Source organism: Zerene cesonia, chromosome 14 (genome assembly GCF_012273895.1).
Source record: "Zerene cesonia ecotype Mississippi chromosome 14, Zerene_cesonia_1.1, whole genome shotgun sequence".
NCBI classification, from domain to species: Eukaryota; Metazoa; Arthropoda; class Insecta; order Lepidoptera; family Pieridae; genus Zerene; species Zerene cesonia.
Window position 1 is genome coordinate 3,752,577 of NC_052115.1, and position 22,619 is coordinate 3,775,195.

The 22,619-nt window shown below is 31.5% G+C and overlaps 1 protein-coding gene across 1 annotated transcript in view; it reads right to left on the minus strand.

The window, feature by feature from the left end:
• LOC119831794 (sex peptide receptor-like) overlaps positions 1 to 14,144 on the minus strand; it is a 33,990-nt gene extending 19,846 nt beyond the window's left edge. The window contains exon 1 of the mRNA XM_038355320.1: positions 14,003 to 14,144. The gene's annotated coding sequence lies outside the window, so the exon portion shown is untranslated. The remainder of the gene's footprint in view (positions 1 to 14,002) is intronic.
• Positions 14,145 to 22,619: the final 8,475 nt, after the last annotated feature.

Genomic DNA, 22,619 nt, shown 5'->3' on the forward strand with positions numbered 1-22,619 from the left:
CATAAAGACGAATATTTGCCGCAGCCCAGTAATCTAGCGTAACAGCGTCAAATGCACGTGAAAGGCTCGTCACAAGAAGGATCTTCGTCTTAATAAATATAATGATCGAATAATATACAAATTTTAGTGACATCTTAATGAATGCTACCCAAGTTCTTCGTTACCGAGTAAAAGTTGTTTGTCAATAAATTACTTGCTATTTTAATGAAATATATATACAGTACATACGCAAAAAAAACACGTATTTTATGATTAAGTGATTATTATTTTATGATTTTGAGCTGTGTAATTATTCGTTTGTTTGTGTGACGGCAATTCAATGCTAGCCGTCAATATGATTGATGATGAAGACTATTAATAATGGAGCAATGAATTTCACTTGCACACGTCACATATATTTAATTTAAACTATTGGCAAGTCTAATATAAATAAAATTCTTTATTATACTCCAAAAATACCCTTAACGTGTTATTGCGGATAAACAAAAATAGCATTGTAGCCGTGGGAAGAAAAGTTTTTATTGGTGGTTTTTATAGTAATGTTAATGACTTGGTTCTTCTAATCCTTGATTAATGTGTGGCTCCATTAAGCTGTAGTAATAGTCGTAGTTATAGGTGCTAACGATATCATTACTAATAATGTCGAAGCATTAATTGACACAATGAAGTAAACAGCATAGGGTTAAGTTTTTTTAGTTTCTTCTTTAATTTTAGCATACACTCTGTACCTCTATTCCTTGATAATACCTTTCTCCACATTGTTTATTTTTATCGTCAATTTCTTAGTGCGCTCCTCTATTTATTTAATTTTTGAATTGTTTCAACATAAAGCACGATGCTCCACAGTACACGTATGTATGTGTGGTACGTAGTTGATGAAATACCCCTTCATCTATTTATCGCCATCTATCACCATCGCACATGAAAATTTCAAGAGGTGGAGCCAATGAAAGAGAAATTTTGGCGATGGGAATAAATGAATGGACTGGGAAGAGTGAGGAAAAGGATACGGGCCTTCGGCCCCCCACACGCCGAACGAAACACAGTAGCAACTATTTCACGGCGATCTTATGTGTGGTTGTGGTTTCTTCCTCGGTACTGGCCGGAACATGCCCGACTTCCACACTCAATTTTTTTTCTAATTCGAAGCTACTAATTGGTTCTGGATACATAAGCACCCTCTCATTGTCAAAACTTTTTACTGCTGTTGCAGCAAGAATATTCTTCAGTCAACAGCAGTACAACACAATGAAATTAAATCAATCAACTATGAGAATAGTAAAGTAAAATTCTGTTGAAAAAGCAAATATTCATCCCAAATGAGAACACGAACCCTTTGTTACTCTAATGAAAGACTCGTTGATATTCTTTTTCAAGGAAATCGATAATGTGAAGATTGATTGGCATCGATTTTGTGTTGCCACTACGAAACTTAATAAACCTATTAATTATTTTTATATACCTGTATGTTTATTGTTTAGTGACCTACGTTCTAAAGTAATAATCGATGTAGATGAATAACCGATACTTTTATGCATATATTTAAGTATTGAAAAGTGTTTTAAAAATTGTATTATTAAACCTTTTTTATATGTATATATATATACACTTACTCTCATTTAATATATTATGTAGAATCGACCGATCGAAGGAAAGCTGGTCCTGAAAATGGGACATCTATTTAAATTGGCCAAATCTAAACGACATAGCGTAAAAGAGTAACACACTCTTAAATATACGTATCACCAATTCAATTACGTTTACTTAATTGAAACTGTTAGAGTAATTTCTAGATAGTATAATTTTAAATTGTGCGAAATGAGAATGAAACACAGAACAAAAACATGCATGAAATTATAAATGATTCCCTAGAAATAGGTTAGTACATTTCTACGAATGCCTGGCGCTCGTTTTTCGTTTTCTACTTTATTAAAAGAAAGTAAATGAGAAACGAGATACTGTGTTAATTTCGTTGAATGTTGAGGTTGAGGAGTGGATTTCAGTACAGTATTACGCAACCTAATAAAAAAGTTCGCAGTAGGTACATAACTTGTTACTTTTTACAGATGTCAGACCTTCGTGAACTAATATAAAATACAGGTACATTGACAGACAATATCATTACATCAATACAATCTGAGTTGAAAAAAAAAAACTCTTTTATTGTTTCATTACAAAGTTTTTCATTCCAACTGATGCCAAGGATACGAAAATTCTTTGATTTTGAGTAAAATCAAAAGCTTTGGAGAATTATTTTATATGAAGGTGCAAGCTATTGTCTTTATCAGTTATTAATGGTTTTATATGAATAAAGTTAGAAGTGAACTTTGAAAAATTTAAAAATAATACCAACTACGAATATAGGTTCTCAACCCATATAAAAAGCAATATTATTTATGAATTATGTGTATTTATAAGTATTTCATGTAGCTTATATCTGTATGTGTCTTATTTATCTGTTGATCAAGTCAATATTTTCTGAAATATTCTATAATACCCCAAGTAATTTCTACCAATATTAATATTTATTGTATTTTTTTATTTTAACATGCGAAGATTTTACGAAACTTATATATGAATATCGAGACGTCTGTATAGCTTGAATTTGATTTCATATGTTATTCACATACAAAGAGTTATATATACCTAGGTTTTAAACAACATTTTTGTGTGATACAGCAATATTTATTTTAACTCATCATTCCCGTTTCAAAGACACAAAAATGAACGATCTATTCCGAATTCTCTTTGTGATACGTCAATATTTGATAGAAATTTCATTTGAAACTTTTATACAGAAATATTGGCCGAAGTTTTTCACAATAGCTCGACTTCCTTCGCGTTAAACTAATATACTTCAAAATGTTTCTCAATGTCCAATAAGTAACAACTCGAAGTCTTTATATAATTTCTTCCACAAGAATGTAACTAAATACAAGTGGTACTTAATATAACTGTCACAATGTATACGCCAGAAATAATCTCTATTGAAAAATTGGTGAGAGTCAGATTGTTGGAAAAGAGCGCGTTAGATTATGTGACTCAATATTCTCGGTAGCAACTACTGAACACTTAATTTCGAAATTATACCCAATTTTTGATATGTGAAACTTTTAGAATGATCAAGAAACAACAAAATTATAAAAAATAAACTACAATCTAAGTATAAAAACAGTGTTTATGTGACATTGTGTATACCCATAAGAAAGCTTATTTAATAATACTCAAGTCTTAAGGAATGACAATGCATGCTTAATTTATTTAATAACAGTTCATTACTACCTCGTCAAGACAACAATAATGATTAAATATAATCTGTAATGATGATGAAAAGCAAAATTGTGTCCTTCTCTTACTCGGTTTTAAAACACATAGGTATCTATTCCGCGGCAGCTTGGTTACTGCGCATCAAAACGTAGGAACGACATTCTCCCACCCTATTCAACAACTTTGTAGTAAATTGCTTTTTAAACTTATAAACTTAAAAACTGCTTATCTCACGCGTTTTTAATTTATAAATACGCACAAATAAAATAACATCTAAATATTTATTGTTACCCTTTGCATTTTCACATAGTTATGATATTATTTCTAAATACATATACTTTTAGAAATGAACATTGAATTTTAATATAATCGTACTAGCTACTTCAAAGACGTAAAGCACTCTAAAACCACAATAAAACTAGATGAAATGCAGGAATACAGTTTGAACTTACATGACCAAGTTTTATACATGCAATATTTTATACAATATTTTCAGTTCGGAAATTTTTTGATTGAATTTGCTATTGTAATATTTCATCTCTCATATTTGAAATTATAGTAATTATCACCAAATAAGCTTCAATCCTCGGATTTATACAAAAATAATAGCATATATAGATATATTTATGTATGTCTAATATTATGATTAGTGATCTTAAAAAGTGTATTGGAGTCGATCGCGCTTCGGCACGAATTGGGCCGGCGCGCACCGGGGAAGGTACAACGTCCCCACAGAAAACCGGCCTGAAATATTACTACTGTGTTTCCGTGAGTGGGGGAGCCGGAGACCCGTATTCTTTTCCTCACCCTTCCCTTATCCTTTCCCCAATAGAAGCGAGCAACGCATTACCTCTGCAAACGTTCATGGGCTGTGGTGAACACTTTCCATCGGGCGAAATACACAAAAAAAACTGAATATGAAGTAAAGTTTTATGTTTAACGTGTATCAAATAAACAGATAAATTTTGTACTAGTTACAATTATAATTTGACATCTTGAATAACCATAGTATTATATTTTTAAACAGGTTTCATACATAACCTAAAAAAAAAACATACGATAGCAATTACAAACCTCTTCCATCCCAATTTATAATTGTATTCGAGAAAATAAATTATATAAAACGAAGTTCCCGCAAATTGTTAACTCATTCTCGTAAAATCGAATTTTCATTTAACTTTTTTTCTTCACATTTGCTTTCATCCATATCATTACCCTTGATATTTACGTGATATTGTCCCAAATATAGGCCGTATTCATCAACTCTGACATGTTAATTTCACAATGCACCCCCAAAGCCCGAGAGAAAATTTACATTTACCTTCATAGAATAACAATAAAGCAACCGGAATATTCTTTGAAATTTTTCGTCTCGTGTTCCTTAAGTAAATGGGTGGGATACGAGCATATTGAACTGAGTTACAAGAATCATATATTTTTATTATCAGTACGTAAGCTAGAGGTTCCATACAATGGACAATTCTAACAATGTTGTTAACAGCAGGTTGCCAGCGTTATTGTATGCTGTTATAGCTTAACTTCGAATCTGATTTGTAAAAACTCAAACATATCCACGACGCCATTTTATTTTCCATTTTATTGTAAGGATATATTCAATATATTCGTCTGCTCAGTTTAAATAATCTATTATCATGCTAATGTCCTTCGTATCAACATAATTATCTTTAAATATGGGAAAATGAGAAAAAGAAGAGAAATTATATACTTTAAGAGGCTTGCAATAGTATATTTGACTTATTTTAATGGTAATTTGGAAAAATGGGTATCGAATGTATAGTTTCAAGATAATAAGACCTAAATACATATTGAAGTAATAATTTTTTATTACTAACTAGCTTCCGCCAATTAGGACATTTACAAATGATCTAGAGACTGTCTATTCCTGGTTCCAAGGGATGATTTAATCGGTATAAAAAGTATCCTATCACCCAAGTCAACTTATACCCTGTCTGTATACCAAATTTTACTATAAAGCACTCAGTAGTTTCAGCGTGATTGACTAACAAACATCAAAACAAACAAACTTTCACTTTCTTTTATAATATTAGTGTGATAGTGTGATACATTTAAATCCGTTTTATTACTAGTAAAAAACAATTATTTTGTAGAGAATAAATTTTATACATAACGCAATTGTCGTTTTAGCTAGCTTATACTTGTTTGTGTTCATATTTATGTACTAGTTGACCCGGCAAACGCTGTACTGCCTTACTTTTATCATTAGCTATTAAAAATATATGTTGGCGGATTCTCAGACCTATCCGATATGCACACAAAATTTGATATAAGCAACAATCTACTTATTATTAGTATGTTAAAATTCATGTTTACAATTACCTAAAGCTAAATAACGTTACCCAAGTCCACCTAACAAAGTTTCATGTTACGTAGGTACTTAGTTTACTTAGTTCTTATTAAGTTCGCACCCACACATGTGAACGTAATAAGATGCTTTTGAAATCCCAGTACCTACCTATACAATAATATAGTATTAGTACTTCATAAATAAGTAATATTTTATAAAATAAATATGTTTATAGTTTTAGGTGCTAAAATTATACTGTCTAATTGTTTTATTGGTCTTTAATTTTTAATTCTATAACTTTTATATAAAATATCTGGTATACCGACATCACTAAAATATGATTTATTTAAGGTTAACCCGTTCCATGAATTTTTATTTAAATTAGAAGCATAAATGAGACAAAAAATATGAAAGTCCGATATCGACAACCGCAGACATATTCTGAATTGAAATTGAGGTCAATGTTTGCATAATAGTATAAATAAACAATGGAATAGACTATAAGCGATCAAGTTAACGCTATTTCGGTTTCGTTGCGTGGCAATAATTGAAGAAGCAATACAAGTAGTTCTATGGACGTGTTGTACCTGTTCTTTGAATTATTGATTAGTAATATTGGTAACAAACGTGGGATGTTTTCCAGTAATTTGGTATTCTGTGGATAATTTCATCTTCCTAGAAATTTAGCAAGAGTAATCAGTAGATATCCTTAGTAATATGTATAGAACGATTTAATAAAGTAGGTATCTAAACTCGCCTATTGGAGATAAATGAAAAAAAAAAATAATACAAAAGTATGTAATTAATCAAGCATATTAATATAAATTTATATCAGTCATATATTTTATACAATCGAATTGCATGCATCTTTACTAAATCGATAGTAAATTAACTTATGCTTTAATTAAACTATAATTAAAAAATTCCATCAACGTGGAAATGGAATGGGTACATATAGAACAACTAATATTTATAAACGTGTATTCAAAGTTTAGAATAGACAATGAGAAATCCGCTTATAATTATTATTGTGTACAAATTATTCCGCTTTGAACATTCTCCCTTATTGTTAAAGTACATCCCTAGGTAGTTTGGCAACTACGTACAAGCATTGCTACTCAATTCATATCGTTAAAAAGTCCATTTCATTTAAGAACATTTTAAATCGTTGCACAACTGCAGACTGTCGAGTCCTTTTCATGATTTAATTTTTAAGCTTCCTTTCTGTTTTATCCACTTCGGATGTGTTACAAATCTTGAAAAAAGAATCCTGTATTTTAAACGTAATACAAATGTTCATTGTATTAAAAAAATCAGACACTGTGCATAATATAAGCGAAGCGAATACTAACGAATTGAATATTATACTTTTAAAGCTCTTGATTGATCTAGCTAAAACCCCGTATAATTGAAAATGATAAATACGAAAGGGTTCACTGTGGGTTCTGAGCACGTTGTGTCCCAAAATACGTTTCTTCGAACAGCTTCCTTTGAATGAAATAATTTCGATGGGATATGGCCCACACAAACATAAATATTCTACAAGTCGATCTTTTCAGCTTTTGAAAACATTGTTCGATTACTGACAGCCTCATTTTGTGGAAACCCGCTTTTACTGAGTTGAACATCTGAAGGCACTTTGAACATAAATTTCACCATAATATTTACCTTTAAAACATATTATATAACCGTTACCCTTATTATGTAAATTTAATGATGTTTTATTTTCTTTCAAGTGTTTTATTATCGTCATATCGTACTTTCCTCGTTATTTTTTAATGCCGAAATTCAAAATGAACAATAAAAATATTGATCTTTAAAATAGTTCTATTAGATATGTACCTAACATGACCCTTGGTTTAATTTAGGTACATATAACCAACCGAGGCGCAAATTGAAGAGAAACTGTGAAACTGAAAACACCATCACAAACGCTTAGTGGTTCTAAATAGAAATCCTTTGAATAAGTTTTAGGAATGTTTCCTCCTTAACCTATTACATTGCTTAAGCGAGCCAACTCTGGAAACCTTGCTAATTGTTTCTAATTCAGAGATTTGGTTTTACGAATAGTCAGATCAGCATTAATTCAGAGAATTATTGTCAATAAGATTATTCATTCATAGTATGGTTTTTAGAATAAATTATGTTTCTATCTATGAGATCTAGGGCAATATTAAACTTTCGGGCGGACTACTTTACTTTTTATTACTTGATCAAATGTTCGCAATTAAAACTTTCCATTTAGCCTCGCTTGTAACCATAAGTAGGTGATTGTTATAAATATACAAATCCAAAATGATTATCTTAACAGAAACTTAATTGCATATTTATTTGGTAAATTTAAAAGCCGCCATCGCGCTCCCTTCCGTCCACAAACGACCGCAGATGCAACTGACGAAATTGGCATCATGAAATTCAAAATTTATTTCGGGCACTAACATTATTCGTATTAACATTTTTGTGCGAGGTGACTTTTAACTTTAAATCTTACACTATTTGTAAGATTCAAATAAACTTTAGTAAACGCGACAAATTTAATTATATGATTCCATAAGCCCACCCAGTTCCCATATTCCTTAGTCGTTCGACAATACAATTAAATACCTACCTATGTTACTAATGAGTAGTAAACTATGACCTAGGCGACCTAAAAAATCTTTGGTATATGTCTCGTTTTCTTTTCTATTACATAAAATTACCTTTAGGTACATTGTAGTTTATTCTAAAGGATTTGTGATAACACATGGCTATAAAAAAGAGTGTTCACCGCAATGTGTTTTATATGTTCTACTAAAGTAGAGTAATGAACGTGTATTCCCTTTTCTTATAATTAATTTGTTTCATAACGATATAATATATATTGGTATAATTACATCCGCGGAAGGTTTGATTATGTATCACTTTGAAAGATTGAAACACAGAAGTATTTTATCCCTAGTATGCGAAAATTGTTTAATAACAAGCTAACTGCATTATTACTCAGTTACAAAAACTATTCCTATTTATTTATTTTAGCCCCATATTGAGTCGGAGGGAGCGGCTCGTATGAAATATTTTTTCTCACGTTGCTATCCTTAAAAAGATACCTCATCTATATACCAATACCCAATTATAACTAATGCTATTACTAAGTACCTAACAACAATACATACGTTTATTTTTAATTCCAATTAAAAAATGACAGATGTTCTAATAAAATGCAAACTGAATAATTATAATGGTCGAATATAATTTATGATAGTTGTATAACAGTTGGGTGATACGACAAAGATTTTATTAGCATTATGGACCACATTGTGCCGACTGCTGAGCTAATGTATAGTAATAATGTACCTCTCATTAGCTGTTATTATTATCTACGAACTAATCTAGAGTACCTGGTATAATAATGAGCTGTACACAATAAATGATACCACGCAAACACTCAAAAATGCTATCTTTTATATTAAAAACTATTGATTGTCTTATTTTTTATGTTATTCTTCCGGGATTTTTTACTGTGGGAGTCGAGCACGCTTCGGCACGAATTGGGCCAGCTCGCACTGGAGAAGTACCCCCACAGAAAACCAGCGTGAAATAATGGCATGCTATTGTGTTTCGTACGGTGAGTGGGGGAGGCAATGGAGCTGGTGGGACGCCTGATTGTAAGCGCTACCACCGCCCATGAACATTTTTAGAGGCATAAGGTCCATTGAAGACCTTACGCCTCGACAAATGGATTGCCGACTTTTTGGGAAGGGATTAAGAAAGGATTGGCGATAGGAATAAAGGAAAGGACTAGGAAGGGCAAGGAAAAGGATATGGGCCTCCGGCTCCCCCACTCACCGCAGAACGAAACACAGCAGAATGCTATTTCACTCCGGTTTTCTGTGGGGGTGTGGTACTTCCCCGGTGCGAGCTGGCCCAATTCGTGCAGAAGCGTGCTCGACTACCACATACAAGATAGATATTAAAAAAATATCACAGACGACGTATTAATGATGCTTTAACAAAAATCTTAGCTGGTTTCCATTTATTTCACCTCGCGATTGCCACAATGTATGAATTTTATGTTTTTGACCTTTCTTTTCATCTTTCCTTTAAAAATGTTTTCCTAATTGTAAGCTTACGTTCCCAACGCTAGCAGCTGCCTCACACGCCGCATCATTTCCTCAGAATTTTCTCATTTTTTGTTAGCCTTCACAAAGGATTAACATAAAATGATATATCAATTTATTCATTTCATTGATCATCTATCTGAATGTATTAGAAGATAATATTGTTTATTTTTTGTTTAAAAATTTAGAAATAAAACATAAATATAGCTTAAATGAGTATCGAATGAAGATGCAGCTTCTAACGACGAATGAATTTTTGAAATCCGTCTAATAGTTTGTGTTTAGTAAAAACATTGAACATAAAAAAACACACACGTATTCTTTTTAAAGTAATTTTAGTTTAGATCAGTTCTCGTTGGTAATTCAATTAACAAAGCTTTACCTAACTACTAGATCAAATGATACAGCTGGAAGGGAATATACATCATAGAGATTTTAAAAAAGATAAATTACTTCTAAGACTTTAGTTTTAAATTGAAAACGGAATAGATTTTTCCGACTGAAGTAAGAAGTAGGTAAAAGTTTAAAGTTTTAGTAATAACTGAATACTGTGCCATAGTTTTTAATAAAGTAATGTGAAAACATACTATTTTTCAACATGTTGGGGCCACTAGAAATTAAAGAAAGAATGAAACCATTTCTGGTTTCGGGCTAAAATGGATTTTTAGATGAAATTGCATTGAATGTGAGCCAACCTTCTCTTGAGATAAAAACAACGCTTAGAACTTACTTTTGTTTCGAGATTGTAAGAGCAAATATTTTATTCAGTACAAGTCAGTACATATATATATAAATGAATCCATATTTCCCTTGGTCAAGCCATCACGCGTGAACGGCTGAGCCGATTTCAAAAATTCTTTTACCATTTGAAAGCTGCAATTACATTGAAATAGGCTTAATATGTACCACAGGTGAAACCGAAACTAGGGCCGAACTGCTCGTGTGCTATATTTAATGAATTTGCATTGCTTCTGTTTATGTACAGGGAATGAAGTGAAATTGTGTGTGGAAATGTTTAAAAAGTTATTTGAATAAAGAAGTGCAGCACTCTGAAAAGTATGAAAGGTCCCACTTCCATCTCGCTGAAAACCATCTATCTATCATCTATCTTTAAAGAATATCCATCCATCTAGCTGATAACCATCTATCTATCATCTATCTTTAAAGAAATTTCTCAATTTTAAAGAGCCTTTAGGCATTTTTTAATGAAGTTGAAAGTAATGCATGATTATAAACATTGTTTTTTTTTAATTTATTGGACAATGAGAAACTCTATTAAGGTTCGGTTACTTTCGTTTTGAATCACTTCGTTGTCCGTTTGTATGTCCGTCCATCTGTCTGTCAAGACAAACTCACGGTTTACGATAACAAATTCAAATTTATTTAAAATGCTCGAATCTATCATCGGTTATAACTATGAAAAAATCAAACTTTATAGTTCTCCGCGAAAAGATAAACCTGGCCTGGCCAATTTTAATTTGAAATTGCAAATACAAATTCAAATAGCGCTCAGAATTTAAAGTTATCGATAAGTAAGTATTCAACACAAAACCTTACTAAAACATAGTGTTTTTTTAATATCATAAAGTTTGCTCGCGATTGAAGATTTAGAGGAACAAGATATCAGTGAGCTGATATCAAACAAACTTTTATGTGTTAAGCTGAGCAAAAAAAAATTAAACAAATAAACATTCCAAGATGGTCCTTCTTTAGGATAACATCATCCTAGAGAATCCATCCATCATCCTTATTTATTCATAACTTTTAATATCTTTAGAAGATGCAATAACCATAGGTATATATTCGAATAAGTTACGTTAAAATTAAGTAACTAAATTAAATACAGTTAGTGTTTAAATCATTAAATTAGTTATCCATGTATCGAAATAGAATTTATAATATTATTAGCTCAAGCTTATTCCGCGATGCTCAGATGGTGGAATGATGTACTTCTACGTCTGCATAAGTTTACGCCATTAGCTAAAATTGTTTATGTTCGCTACAAATAGTTTGAAGCAAGACTTTAAAATACTGTAGATACTAAGATATTTAAAGGTATTCGTATTAATATAATAAATAACGAAATGTGACTTGTGAACCAACTGAACGTAATTTAACGCTACGAATCTAGAACCTTCTTGGGAAAGACGGTTGTAAACGTTAATTAGGCATGTTGTGTTAATAAAATTCTTTAAAACTGTTTTTACTGCATGTTAAATTGTCATAACATAATATGATTATGTTAACGGACACTTTTATAACTTATATGATATGATTTATCATTTCATAACTATTAACGGATTTAAAACGTGATTTTTCATAACAATATTAATCCTATAGTTTTGAATATTCAGGTTAAACCGAATAATAATGAATACCAATTGTTTGAATTAAATTGAAATTTAAAGTTATATACAACCGCAAAAATTACCTATTTTATCAAATTAGCATAAAAACTTACCGATAATACAAACTACAGAATTACATACATTTTTTAAGTTACAAAAAATTTTGTGTACAATTGCCAGTCATATGCCTATAAAATAGTTCTTTCAGGCAGACGACGTGCTTCGGAAGTGTGAGCCAAGTGTCATATAATAACTATTTTTTTATATAATAATTATCGTTTTTTTGGCATATGAGCTAGTGGGTCGCCTGATAGCCAACTTTATTAGAAAAGAGATAAGAAAAGGTTTTTTTTATTGGAGGAATAAACGAAAGAGCTGGAAAGAGAGGACATATTACTATTTCACGCCGAATTTCTAAGGTACTTCCCCGATGCAAGCTGGCGCAATTCGTGCCGACTCCTACATTCAATAACTACATATTTACATTCGAGGAAACAAGGATTGAAAAATTAACCCTTACTTGCATTTTTTTTTTTTTTTTTTTTATGTTACAGTCGGCAATGGAGCTGGTGGAACGCCTGATAGTAAGCGCTACCACCGCCCATGAACATTTGTAGAGGCATAAGGTCCTTTGCAGACCTTACGCCTCTACAAATGGATTGCCGACTTTTTGGGAAGGGATTAAGAAAGGATTGGCGATAGGAATAAAGGAAAGGACTGGGAAGGGTAAGGAAAAGGATATGGGCCTCCGGCTCCCCCACTCACCGAACGAAACACAACAGAATGCTATTTCACGCCGGTCTTCTGTGGGGGTGTGGTACTTCCCCGGTGCGAGCTGGCCCAATTCGTGCCGAAGCGTGCTCGACTACCACATAAACAATCTGCAATTAGGCGTTGACTTCTCTGCAGAGACGTAAAACTACGACAACGCTTCCGTTAAACTCAACATATTTAGGCCAAGATTTTCAACTTGTGTGTATTTTTAAAGATTAATTCTTGCAGAATAGTTATGATGTAATGGATTTTATGAATTTCATTTGTGGCCTGTGAAATGTGTAACATTGTCGTACGTACTTTAATCTTTGTTATATCATTAATATTGTATATATTAAATATACTAGTGGTCCCGGCTCTGCCCGTGGTACATATATAGTCTACAGCCATCCTCAATAAATGAGCTATCTAACAATGAAAGAAATTTTCAAATCGAAAAAATAGTTATAGAAATTAACGCGTTCAACCAAAACAAATACCAATCTCTACAGCCTTATAATATTAAAATAGCTTACACTGGCATCATATTTTAATACAAAACAATTAGATACGTAATAAAAAATAAGCATACGGAAGAAAAACCTTTTTCCTTGTTAAATAAAACCTTTATTATACATTAAATTGATTGAAAATTAAATTTCAAAGCTTTTCCTTGTTTTTTCATTTTATTTGTATAAGGAAATTCAAAAGCAAGAGCATCTGTCTAAAAATCAATTAATTGTTTTCTGAAAAATAGTCTAAAAAAATAATTGTAGGTGATGATAAGGAAAAATAAGATAAATGTGATTATGATGATAAGGAGAAAGAAAGTATGTCTTTTATATATGAAAAATTGCAATTCGATTCGAGTATTTATTACAAAATTTTACTCAATAACGGACAGAGTTTGTTTTGTTATAAATCATTTTACTTTCACATTTTTTTTTTCATTTTCATTTATAGCATTTGTATAAAAAATTAAAAAAGTCTGATTAAATACGTGATAAAAACACTGTTATTGTTTATGAATAAAATAACAGAGTTACATACCTTCATTTAATAATCTACACACAATTTTATTACGATAGTGATATTAAGTAGGTCTTCATATTTTATCAAATAAAAAACATTAAACATTCATCCACCAACCAACCCACATCTGAAGGAAAACAAACAAATAACACAAAAGTTTAACAGAAAGTTGTACATACCTTTTCTCAGTTTAACATAAAATATTCACAAGTACCAGAAATTTTTAAGATGAAATAAATTATGATCACTTTAATAGTCTTGAGTAAGTAAGCAAATTTTTTTGTAGGCGAGGCGGGAAGGCACGGGAGCGACTTGCTTCTACCGAACCACGCTTTCGACTGAAATAGGTAAGCGATTCTAAGGGACTTACACTCTGTCACCATTGAAAACATACATTAGCCCTGACAATGACCACTATGCTACCAATTACCACGTCACATGTGATAATTTTATTTATAAGTTTATTTCACTTGGGATAAAACGCAAAACGAAACTTGGCTACTCTGTAGTGATCTGATTTACGTTGTCGTCTACAGAAATTTATTGAACATTGACTTTGATTAATTGACATAAATTCTTGTCTAAATCTATATAAATTAAAAATGAAAATTGCAATTTAATAAATAATTCCAGCTTCCCGGAATATATCTTTGAAAATGAATATATTTTTTACTAGCTGATCCGTACAACTGCAATCTTTTCAATCCTTTTTCTTTGGCATCTGCTCCTATTGCGTCGTATTATAGAGCCTTCATCGATAAATGGAATAATGATACCAAAATAATTTCTAAATTCGAAACAATGATTCCCCAACTAAACTCGTTTAAACAATCTAACAAAACCTTTATATTTAAACGAGGTAATTAAATGAAATGATTGGGAGAACGCATAATGCAAGAAATAGGCCCGTTGCCTTTTCCTCACCCATCCCAGTCCATGCCTTCTTTCCAGTCTTTAATCCTTTCCTTTTCCCTTACTCCATAAAAGCGGACAGCACATTCGTAGAGGCACTACCTTTGCGAATGATGTACCTTTGATCGCTTACCATCAGTCGAACCACAAGCTCAGTCAAGCTCAAGCCCGCTATGACATTAAAAAAAATTTATATATAAAATAATCCAAATGTTAACCAACAAGACTATTATCTGCTGTTGATTTGAACTTCCTAATGCGGTTATTTTCACGCGCACTCAATGCCAAAACTTTATCGGGTCATAAAATTCAGGAGCCTTTTATGAAAGAATACCACCGCTTCGAGATGATATTATAGCATACTATTATGACTTTTTGGAACTTTATGAATTATGTTATAAGAATTTATGGTCTATATTTCATCAACCCTTCCGGTCTTAACTGGCGATTTATTTTTAGTCCTAACAGATTTTTCACAACTAGACAGTTATTAGCTCTGTGTTTACTATCCGCTGTGCTCGTTTAACCTGGTACTAATACAGTTTTAGCTTTCGAGTCATATGCACAAATCCGCGTTGCACTGGCAATTTAAGGTGCAAATTGCCATTTAGGGTTACTAAGTGTGTGCGTTTGACGCTTATAATCACAAATCATTCACAGATGATGTATTTATGTTGCCGCTATAACAACAGATAAAAAACAATAAAGTAATATTTGAGGGGGCTCACCTACGAATGTGGTACATTGGTTGATTTTTTATGCTTTGTAAAAATTTTTGACCTTCGCATATTTAACTATAAATGTACTTATTTAATTAATAATTTTGTGGAGTACAACGGCGGTAAGGAAGTTGAAATAAATTGAAGGGTTATTGCTTATATATTAAAATGGCGCCGTATCAGCGTAACTTCATCACTCTGGATCGCATGCCAAGTCTTGTATTTTCCGCTATGATGCTCTTACGAGCTTATACTTTCTAAATAAGAATGATATTTATCAACGTCTTATAAATAAACTAAACAGATTATGAAATCAGGATGAATCGGGATTATTATGTTAAAGTTTCATAATTAATATCATCATTATTCACAACATACATGGGGTAAATTTAGTAATTAAGGTAATGTGTTTCAATACACAGATTGCTATTCGGGTTTTCTATGCGTATGCGTATAAGGAATCTTACGCGACTGCTGGCGAAATGACGAATTAATTTCACCGCGATGATGTCATTAGTATTAAGTTTAATTATTAGCAGTATTTTCCCGTATATTTAAAAATTATTTCACTTAGAAAATAAATGCAATACTACAAATGTTATTCAATTAAAAAAAATCTAGGCACGAAGGCCATTTAATTATATTTTTACTGCAACAATCTCGGTCTTGGCACTTTTCAATCTTTTACCCAAAAGATAAAGAAAATTAAATTAAGTCTTTTAGTAATAACTCAATGAGACATAACTGACTTATGTGTTTGGAGATGTAAGTTCACCTGAAATAAATATTTTCCGTGAAAGCCACTCAAATCTTAACATCTTACATCTTTATACCAAGTTCCACTCAATTTTCCTCCATAGAATAATATCCCATCCACCGATGTGGAATCGCAAAATAACGATTATCATAACATTTTCGTTAACCCATAACATTAACAATTTTGCGCATGAATCTCTTCTGTTTTTTCTCCAAGGATTACTTAGTTAAAATGTTTTTACAAAAACAATGGATTGTTTTTAAAAGAAGCAACGTAATTATATCTTTAAATATTTTATTTTGTGAATATAATTTATATACGAATACTAATAATAGCAAAATTGTGAAATGTTAAAATTTGTGAGTTTGTGCCTTTGTATCGAGTGTCCTCTGAATTCACTGAACACTTTTAACAATTCTTCTATTTATATGTTTTATTGTTATCTGTGAGTCTGATAAGCTATATTTTTACTTTCAAAACAAAGTACGAGTAAGTATTCTACGAAAATGCTATAGCGTGAACCAATATCCCAGAAACTATTTACATAACGATCCTCACCGCTGAGCCACCACTGGTACACCACCATATCACTATATTCAAGGGCGTTTCTTTTAGGAGATATTACGCTATTAACAAATCTAAACATAAGAAAAAAGGCGCGAGCCGCTATGAGCGCGCCTCGAATGGTTCCATATTCAAATTCCAATCTAGGGTCAACTAGTACCTACACAATATAGCGAAAATGTTTCGATGTCCGTTAAAGCTTTCCAATATACAAATATTTGATACACAACTGAAAGATTGTTTCTTCGCAGTTTTTTACTGGGTGAACCGAGTGTGATTTTTTTTATTTGAACGCTGGTGCCATGTGGTCCCATTCATATTTGGTCTAGTTCTGACAATCTGATAATATGGCGGTTCTGTTTTATGTAAAACTAATTATATTATGTTATAGGTAGTCGTCAATGGAGCCGGTGGGTCGCTTTCCTAACGCCTTTGCAATGCCTTTCAACTTGCATACTCACATTTTGAAAAACACACAACAACAGCATCCACACAGGCAAACAGTATAAAAGGTATATTTACAAGGGACAGAGTGTAAATTAAAATTGCTGCTCCGATACTATTGTAATCCAGGGATAAGCGGTAAACCGATGGCTTCTGGCGAATTGCGACACAAATGAGATCCCAAGAAAACATATTGAACGTCTCTTAACACTCTTGAGTTGTAAATAAGAATTGGACAAAACAGTCACTAGGTACCTACTACAATAATTTCATACCGTATTAATGATTAAAATATTTTAATTGACTTCGTAAAATAAATATGATTTCAAATTAACTCAATTACTTTAATACAGGAAAAATAGTTGTGTACGTACTGTGGTTTTACTGATTTCACAAACATTTATTTACCTGTTTGATTCATGAATCGGAGAACGTAAACTTATGTGTGTCGACATAATTTTAATATTCATTGTGACATATTGTTCTTAAGGGGAAAGCCTCCTTATAGAATATTTATATTTAAAAGTGCTGGAAATATTGTAGATACCTATTAACAACTCTCCGTGGAATACGAGAGTAGGTGTTAAATCTGTTATGCCAAGCTGATTTTCCAATCATTTCATTTCCATAAATAGAAAGCTGAGGAGATCATATGGAAAATTATTTTACTTTTATAAAATAACTCATTTGAATTCAAGACACATGTATCTTTACCGTTATTTATGGTAATTGAGAATAGAAATATCCAATGCTATACATTAGAGGTGTTATATTATTTCAGGAAGTTGAAAACACATCAACCTCAATAAATCAGTCAGTCTTTGGAAGTAAAAATGAAACGAATGTCTGCTATCTTATAGCAGTAGGTTCATTGTTTACACAATGGGAATATTTTGATATCAATCCCTTATTTGCATAATTCAATCCGCCAACAATACTCTTCATAAAATTGTACCTATTGTGCTCAGTTATCTGTGAAAATATGGTTATATCCGTATTTTTGCAGATAACTGAGGCAATAATACTTTAAAAATTTTATATGAGATGCATTTCACAGCGTTTTGAATACTATCCCGATGTATTCGGAATGAAACAAACAGATTTTAATAACGATAATATTTGATTACAATCCCGGAATGTTATTTACACAGTAACAAACAAAACTTTGTCACTGCGACTTGAATCGAGTTGCATACGTTTCTTGTTATTAAAGACAAGAATCATTCTCAATTTATATAGAATTATAAATATGAAAGTCGAAATCGTATATTAATAATTCAAAAGGAAACATACGTGACGCCTCTGAAAAACAATAGTTACTAGGCGTTGTTTCTGTGTTTGTATCCATAATAACTAAAACTAGACGTATATTTTAAATTTAATACAAAATTAGATAAGTTCTAGCTGCAGTCGTTTTTGTATAAATTCTGATATAAAAAGTAAGTTCATGTACCCATATAGAAGAAAGCGCTGACCCTTTTTGTGGGGTAAGGGCTGAAAAGGCTGAAATAGGAGATAAACATTTATATGTGGAACATCTGTCATGTGATAACGTGATAAGTGCATGAACGGACCCGCTGGCGAAAAACTTTGTGTGATATGCTATTAACATTTACTTATTTGTCTCTTGTTGTTGCTGAGTATATTATTGTTAATAAGGACTAATAATTTGTTCATTATTACATATACCTGGTTTGGATTAAGAAAAGAAAGTCTTTTTTGTCGTAAAATTTTTATTTCCTTTTTTAACTCAAACACTGTAGGATCTGAAAGCGATTGTTCCCAGTATAAAAAAGTAAGATTAATAAATTATTAAATAGTACTTTCTATCTAGTGATGGTATAAGTATCAATGAGTGTTTAAGGAATTAAAAATGTAAAATAAAATACAAAAAGTCTGATTGAGGAAGATAAAAAATTTATCTACTATTGCTACACTTGCTTTAAACATAAAAAATCGGTATACTACAAAAGAAGTACTACAATATAATGGTATTCTATATTTACTTAGAAAGAAATTAGTAGACCTGCCTTATACGAGTGCTTCTATTTATATGACACACGAAATTAAACTTTCGAACAACCGATAAGTGTAAACTAAGTTTACTCGTATCCAACAAAACTACAAGTTTTAATAAAAGCGCTTTTAGTTTTCAAAGCGCTTGCTAGTGACTCTAATAGCTTTACAGCTTTTGTTTTTACATTGTCTCCCTATAGAGCTTATACAATATGCTGTATTGTTGGTGCCATAAAATGTTTATTTTTATAGATTGGTATCTCTGAATATGTACGACTATATAGAAAATTTATTTTATCAATGTTATTTCAATGAAGTCGTTTTAAGTTCGTAGGTAACAAATTCAAGGCAGGGTTTTCTTTTGTACTAAAGGAACCAACGGAGCAATTTTTGACTTGATGGTAAGATATCGCCAACGCTCACGAATGTGTCACAGGCCTTTTAAGTAAAAATGAGCTCTTTTCTTAAATATCCCCAAATCGTAATCATTTGGAAACACCGTATGAGGAAGTTGGTTCCAGATATCCGTTAATGGGTAGAGAATTTTTCTTTTATTTAGCTTTAATGTTTTAACATATTAGTTAATATTTAAAATCGTTTGCAGGCTTACCGTCCCCTTAAATAAACGATATAAATTAATTCAATAAGAACACAGGATATTACAGGTTGTATGAAAAATTTTATAATTTAAAATTATTTCTTACCGTTAAATGCTACCTATGGATTCTTGTTTAATATAAATTAGTATTCATATCAAGATTGATAAAAGCACCCCCATATATCAGTTCTCTAGTGACACTCACCGGCTTGTGATAGGGGTCTGAGACAGGGGATTTGAATAAAATGAGGAGATTTAGAAGAGTTTATCTATACATACAAATTAGAGGACTTATGTATCTGCATTTATTTAATAGATACCAATGGAAGTGTATCCCTGTATAGATAAATCTAGACCATATTATAAAGTTGATTTAAAATCTAGATTTATCTAGTCTACATTTATAATTCATATGAAGTTTATATGATTCTTAATATAGGTATCTATGAATTATATGCTCTGTTTAAAATTTTGAATGTATTGATAAATAGATAAAAAAAATGAGACACTAAGTACCAAATTTAACACAACCAAACTTACCATTTTTCATATAAATTAATATTAAACTTGATGACTAGCTCTCTTTAATTATTTTGAGTAAAAAGAGGTCAAAGAAATATATCAACAAATAAAGGAGGCAGATTATTATATTTCACTGATACATGTGCCCATAAAGTATAACAATCAATAAATTAGATGCTTTATAATAAATTTATTATTAATAAAAATCATCAAAAATCGAAAGAAACGCAGTTTAATATAGAATTTGTATAACCACATATACAACTTCTTCTATTTGATGTAAATTAGTGAAAATCAATTATTAAAAACAAAAAAATATAGATGTAGGTTGATACATAATTATAAAGCAACTAAGTACCTTTACTTCAGTTGATAGCCTATGATATCCATGCGGGTACAGGAATCAATGACTTGATCCACGTAATAAACAAGGACTTACCCTACCTACCCATATCTACCAAACTTCCGGACACAAAAGTACATTTGTTGCCGTTAAAACGTTAAACGAAATTGTCTTATTGAATCAAGTAGGTACATCAATGTTTAAAAACAATATCCTGCTTGATATTATAAATGCTATATTATATATTCGATATTTTATAGGAACATGGTTATTTATAACGAAATTACTAATACTTGGCAGTGGCTTATCTACCAGAATAACACTTGGGTAAGCTCTATAATATATACTTGCTTTTTACTGACTATGTCCGCAGGTGGAACAGCGCGGCACAGCTAGTAATTTAATAATTTACTGAAATCTTCCTGGCCATTTTCAGATAGTAGGGAATTAGAAGAATCCTAAAAAATAAAAAACAACCAGAATCGTTAAATATAAATACTTGTTTTTTTGTAATGAATACTCTGTAAAAAATCTGTCTACGCACGTGGATTAGCTGATGCAGTATGTTAAAATTGTTACTTAAACGTGAATGTGATACAGAGGTACGATAAGATTAAAAATATAATTATAAACGTAAGTATAGCGATAAATGGCTTGTTAGGTTGCTACTTGGTATTAATTAAACAGATAAATAATACCATCATTGCAGTAAGGGACCTAGATTAGATCTTCAAAATAATATACATACTAGACGCTCGTCCCGGCTCCGCCCGGATATTAAGATTCCTGTTTTATCCCAAGGGAGCATTTAATCGGGATAAAAAGTATCCTATCACCCAAGTCAGTTTATACCGTCTGTATACCAAATTTCATGAAAATCCCTTCAGTAGTTTCAGCGTGACAATCATCCAAACAAACAAACTTTCACATTTATAATAGTTGTGTGAAGTGTGATACTTACTAGCTGACCCGGCAAACGCTATTATGCTTTACTATAATCATTTAGGGGTAGAAAAAATAGATGTTGGCCGATTCTAATACCTACCCGATATTCACACAAAATTTTATGAGAATCGGTCCAGCCGCTTTGGAGGAGTATGGTACAGTGTGACACTAGAATTTTATATAAGCATGTAAAGGTCTACGAAAACAAACGAGTCCAGTTTCCTTGCTAATGGGCGATGGGCGGACTTTATGTCTAAGGGCTCAAATTAAATGTACCTACCACAACATAAAGTGGACACAAGTGATGTCATAGACAAAACAAGTGAATATTTTAATAAGTAGCAATTATAAAAATTATACTCAACATAATGACATTAACATTTTCCAATTTTTTCCTATATTAGCCATTGTTTGATTATAATCTTACTTCCTGAGGTGTTAATCACATAAAACATTAAACGACATGATCATTTCCATATTTATAAATACGTGATGTTTTTATGTTATAGATAGATATGATAACATTATTGTAAACAAACATCTGCTCTCGATTATATGAATGTAATTAAATAAGTATATTCAACATAATTATTATGGACCAAAGCAACTGAACAAGATCCATTTAACTTTAAATGGCTTGTTGGTAACCCTTGTCAGAACTGAGAGTATCTCGTAACTAAAGGTAAGATTTATTACTATATTAAATGTCTATGATTAGAGGTAAGATATGAAAGTAATTAATAATAATAAACTATTTCTAACGAGACGTTGTAACAAATTTTAAACGTGTAAGATGAATGTACATAGTAGGTACTTTCCCATATGATATTATATATCTTCCACAGGTCATACTTCGAATATTAAGTAGCTATTGGATGTTGATGAAACTTGCTAAGACGAATATATTTACCTAACTACCAACGACTGATGATTCACCCTATCCATTAAAACCTCAACACGAAACTAAGCAATATAT